Below are 6,074 nucleotides of genomic sequence, written 5' to 3' on the forward strand. Positions count from 1 at the left end.
GCCTATTTAAGAAAAGGCAATTAGCTTAGCCTCTTCGGGCCACTGCCACCCCATTTGGATTGCATTCTTGTTCTCCCTCCCTCCCTGCTAGTATTAAGAAGAGTCGATCAGAAGCAACCCAGTCATCCTTCCACTCACTTCGCCCTTGATTATCTCTTCACGACTCTCCCCGACTACACTACTTTTCAGTTATTATGCCACCGCTTTCATTTTATTAAAAGCTTCCAGAGTGCCCATCTAAAACAACTGCTGGTTATTTGCCATTATTAAGAATTGTATTAAACCCACAGTTCTGTTTTCATAATTACCATTTTACACTTGATGATTTGAAATGATATAGTATTTCCCCACCTCAGTGTGAAGTGTTACTCTGACATTGTTTTAACAGTTTGTAAAGCATTGTCTTTGTATTTGTGCATGAGAACAAATGCTTCCCCCTCATACAATCAAAACACGATCAAACCATGATGCTCATGAAATCATGACGACCCTCCTTGTGTCCCTTATTGTCAAATGCCCGCCTTTTCCATGCACATCCACACCTGCCTGCCCGCAACCGCAGGGACTCCCCAGCATTCTGTGCCCTGCTCAGCAAGCCAAGCTGTGATGCAAATGTAAATGGTGAAGGTATCACAACTATAACCCAGGGGCTCAGAGAGGCCATGAGGTGGCAAAAGGCCAAGTCACGGCTATCTCAAACTTGCAGATCCTCCTGCCTGGGCCCTCAGAGACTGTGACTATAGACAGGTGTGCTCCACAGCACTCATCCAGCTATTAGATTTCTTAAGCACAGTGCTTGTCCAAATTAAAGTCAGAATGCATTGTTTACAAACAGTCATATGCAAAGTGTTATGCTTCGTTCCATCTGCTTACAGGGAGTCTCAGGCCAGGGAGGTCTGACTTCAGGGACACCCAACAAGCCAAACCTGGCCATTGAACTCCAAAAACAAATGGCAATAGAGCTGGTAAAGAAAAGGGGAAACTGATTCATTACGGCCCTATGTGGAAGTCACCGGGTCAACATGCCGGGCTGTCTCTAGAAGGTACTGCCATGACTTTCAGGTGAGGCTGGGAAGAACTGGAGCAGGGAGTAAGTTTGAAGTGTGGTGTCTGAGCTCTACCTCAGGCTGGGTCTGCCAGGCTCCAGGGAACCCTTATCACTAAACAGGCAGTTCGGTCCCCATCATGAGATGACTTCTCCCTTCTCTGGGCATGCAGCTTGTTTCCTTCATGAGCTAACCATTTGTGCATAAGGAGCCAGTCTTATCATGGGTTAATCTGCCTGCAAGGCTCCACTATTCCTGGAACCCAAACTGCCTGCAGGAATGGCACCATTTGGTGGCCTAGAACAGGATGTTGTAAAAGCCAGTACCATAATTAAGATGTCCCTGCAAGTCTTGAAAGTACCTTGCTTCTTCTTATCTTGGTGCCTCCATCCCTGAAGGTGAGGATTACCAGCTTCAGATGAACACTCCTTAAATGATTGGCGTGATTGGCGTGCTTACGTGCAGAGCTGAGGAACAATCTGACCCAGTTTTAAGGTAGGACAGGAGGCAGAAAATGAAGGCAGAGAAACCAAGCTCTATATTGCTTTAAATTACCCACTGGGCATCTGTAGACCAAAGTGAAACAGCTTTTACTCTAAAAGGATTGAGAGAAAATTGAGTAACCATTTATCAACTAGCCAGTAAGAAATCTGTAGTGTTTTAAGATGACATCTTGAAAGCCTCCCAGCTCCTTTCTCCCTTAAGCTTGCCTTTCTTACTAGCCTCCTAAGAAGACTGTCATTCGGGGAGAAGGGATGCTGAGATAGGTGTGGCTGTGCAGCCCTGACAGGCCTACAAATGCTTTGGCAACCACATTGACCTTGAACTTGAACATGCTACAACCCTCCTGCCTCAGCCTCCTGAGGGCTGGCATCACAGGCCAGAGCCTAGCCAAGCATACTTTATGGAAGACATTATTTCCACTTAGGAATTTTCTGCATACAATATACTTGTGCATTAATGAAAATGATAAATGACTCCAATTATGTAAAATGTCTTAAAAATTGTAACGTTTATCCACCACCTAGCTTCTTTTCCCCAAAGTGCTTTAATTTAACACAAGTGCTCCCTATTGCCCAACTCATCCATCACAGTGGCACTCTCAGTGGTAACATGCTTCTCCAGTTTGAGAACTGGCTCTGCTACCAGTTCCTGATTCCCATCCAGCACTTCGGAGAACCTCTAATCCCAAGGTAAATATCCCCAGATTGGAAAGGGGAGAAGGGTGTGCAGCATTTCCTCTGTGGTTAAAGCTGCCCTTCTGTGAGCAGATTCCTCACTTCATCAATGACACATCAGTTCTCACTGCCAGCAGTTAATTAGTCCTGTTAGGTTCTCGGAAGTTCTGATGAACTGCCCGAGCCCTGAGCGGTGGTGCTTGGGACTGTTGGAGCATGCTCAGCCATGGCAGATGGTTGGAGCCAGGGAGCAGTGGGCAGAAAGCTGGAGGGTGGATGAAGGAGGGATTGGGACAGCAGCCAGAGGAGCTCAGACTGGATGCTGTCAACAGGGGGAGGCTGAAGCTTCCTGAGCAAGGAGACACCAGAGAAGGAGTTAGAGCAACCCTCTGAACACGCTGTCCTGCTCTGGTTAGAAAGATGTCGGGAGCAGAGCGGCCAATTCACCACTGCTAGAATCGTTGAGTTGGGAGGCAATGGGGCCCAGGGCCTCAGTGGCAATATGAAAGTGGCCATTTTGAAGGCAAACCAGACAGACCTTGGTGTCTAAGCTGATATGGAGATTAAAGGGACGGTGAGTCAGTGATGACATCATGGGTTAGGCATGTCTGAGGGAGTGGTAGCACCACCAGCAATGGGGAAGTCAGGAAGGGAATCAGACCACACAGGCACAGAAGGAAGATGCCACATGTGGCTTCGGGCATGCTGACGGTGAGCCCCAAAGCTGAGGTGATAAAGTGAAGATTTAGTCAGGGCACGAGTAAAAGGGTGGGACTGGAAATAGTGTCTAAAAGTGAGCACCCCTGGTCTGAAAACACAAATTCCGAAGTACTTTCAAACTGTAAGTTGACAAGAGGCCACAGATTGAAAATCCTACACCTGACTTCACAAGATGAATCTCAGTCAAAACACAAGCACTCGGAAATTGTACAAGGTCACCTTCAAGCTGGGCAAGGTATGCATGAAACATAAGTGAACCGGTATCTCAACTTGGGTCTCACTCTCAAGATAGCATGTATGTGCCAATATTCAAAATCGAGAACTATCTGAACCCCTTCAGGTAAGGGACACCCAAGCAGTACAAAAGTTTCAAACATGTTGAATCTACCCCAAATCCAATGGCCACAGTAAATACACCCCAAATCCAACAGCCTTCTCTATCTACACCTATCACTGAGCACTAGAGAGGAGCCCTTCTTGGCTAATGTGTTTCATCTTTACTTTATACTCCAAGAATTCTGAAGTAAGTTTGAGATATGGAACTAGGAAAGGAAGTACGAGCCACAGAAAATGGAGATCTGAAAAGAAGAAGTCAGAAGGACAGCCATAAAGCAAACCTCATTTTATAGGCAAAAAAAGCTAAAGACTGGGATAGGAATTAATTTATGGTAATTGAAAAAAATTGACAAAGTTCTATAATTGGAAGCTAAGTATTCACAAGCGGTTTTACCAAGTTTCTTTTTCTAAGATGCAAAGGGAAAAATAAAGGTAGACGAAGTTGTCATAAACTCAAAATTCATTTTAAAGTTTGCTTTTGTCTCACGTCTTACTCGTGATCTGGTCCAAAAACAGCACAAATACTGCATATTATAAAAGAACTCCTGGCACCAACAACTGAATAAGAGAAGTGTGTTTACTTCATCCTCATTGGCTGGTTTTCACACCGTGGACCTTGGGCCTCCGGGGTCACTGTAGGTACGGCTGGGAGACAACAGAAGAGTGCTATCTGTGAAGAGTCAGTTTACTTCAAGCTGCCAGGAAAGTCACCTCGGATGACTTGTCACCTCTGGCAGCATACCTATGTAAACGGAGGAAATTCTGTGCTGTCTGTGGAAAATAGAAAGGAGAGTATAAGGTATGCTAATAGGAATCCAGAGCGGAGCACAACCTGGCAGTGTTCGCTCACCACCAGAAACAGCAAGGCCTCCTCAGAACACGAGCTAGTAAGTTTAGCTTAATGTATTACATTCCGTTGATAGTGTGGGCTGTAGTTGAAACGTGGCAATGTTTTCTGTAAGATGGTATGAAACCATACATTAGTAACACCCTTTGAGGCCAGGCGGTGGTGGCGCACACCTTTAATCCCAGTACTCCGGAGGCAGAGGCAGGCGGATCTCTGTGAGTTCGAGGTTAGCCTGGTCTACAGAGTGAGTTCCAGGAAAGGCACAAAGCACACAGAGAAACCCTGTCTCGAAAAACAAAAACAAACAAACAAACAAACAAAAAAACACCCTTTGACTGTCTGAAAAAATTTTGATTATAGAATGCATTTGGTATTAGAAACACCAAAAGAATGACAGGAAAAGTATCTTATAAACTAGCACTTGAGTAATTCAAAGTCTAAAAGCCACTTATAACTAAGATGTTTACAATGGAAAAGCTGTTTGCTCCAATTCTGCTGTTAACAACCAAAAAATCAATTCAGCGCCTTTGCCATATAATTACTAGAAAAGAAATGGTATATCTATTAGTTATTTCAGCTAATTTATATTTTGAACTGTGCAATAATTTTTACAAAACTATTAAAATGTTGTAATATAGTACTTTCTTGCCATTTCTCAGCAAGATCTGTCCCTGTGTACTCTTCCTTCTTGTTTTGCTTGGCATGTTCTTTCTTGCATGGAATAATGATAGTAGACGGTAACTCTAAAAATATCTGCCCTACCCTTCCCTGGCTACTGACGGATTCTGAAGAAGGAGGAGGGGGTCATCGTCTTCAGCTGCTCCCACTGCTGAGCTCACCAAGCTCCAATGGGTAGTTTCAAACCCATGATCCCTCAGATAGCCTGGTTAAACTCAGTGGGCCACAAAACAAAACTAAAGGGTGAAACTTTAGTGGGAAGGAGACTTGTAGGGAGGAGGGGGTGAGAGTGAGAGTAACCAGAAAGTGGTGTGTGTGTGTGTGTGTGTGTGTGTGTGTGTGTGTGTGAGAGAGAGAGAGAGAGAGAGAGAGAGAGAGAGAGAGAGAGAGAGAGAGAGAAACTGTCACAGAACAGATTTAACTAAAAATATATCTTTAATAGCAACGCTCTGACCAGTTTTATCTGTAAAGTTTAATGTTCTGGTTTATATGAGGAAGAACCACAGCACCGCCACCCCTCAAGACAATGGAGTAAAAACAGAGTAGGAGATGTGGAAAAATGGGCAGCAGAAGCCAAGACTGAAGAGCTTGAAGGTCTCACGTGAGAAGGACGTGAAGGAGTAGTACACTAACAGTGGGCTCCTCTCTAGGGGACTCAAGCAGCTGACTGTGCTCTGTCAAGGGCCGAGTGCTCTTCACACACACACACACACACACACACACACACACACACACACACCCACACACCGACTGTACACTTACCTACCCCCTGCAAGCCCCACACAGTGAAGTATGCAGCCAACTGCATTTCAATTACCAGTGAGGCCACACTACTGCTTTGCGGTATTTTTGTTTATTTGTTTGCTCAAAAATATATTTTCATCATTTGCTGTTGTTTGGTTTGGTTTTTGAGAAGGGGTCTTATTTTGTAGGCCAAGCTGGCCTCAAACTGGCAGTGATCCTCCTGCCTCAGGCGGTTAAATCCTGGGATTACAGACATGAGCCACTACACTTGACTCTCCCGGAAGATTCCGAAAGCCATCTAACTTTTTTGGCTACCCCATTTTCACTTATAAACAACTTTGAATCTAGTTTCAAACAAACAGCACAACTGTCTTGCTGTCCCATCAGCACCTAGCCCACATTCTGTGACAAAAAAAAAAAATTTTTTTCTTAAGTTTAGTTTTTCCCAAGACAGGGTTTCTTTATGTAACAACCCTGGCTGTCCTGGAACTCATTTTGTAGACCAAGCTGGCCTTTAGTTCAGCC

Source organism: Peromyscus eremicus, chromosome 15 (assembly GCF_949786415.1).
Source record: "Peromyscus eremicus chromosome 15, PerEre_H2_v1, whole genome shotgun sequence".
Lineage (NCBI taxonomy): Eukaryota > Metazoa > Chordata > Mammalia > Rodentia > Cricetidae > Peromyscus > Peromyscus eremicus.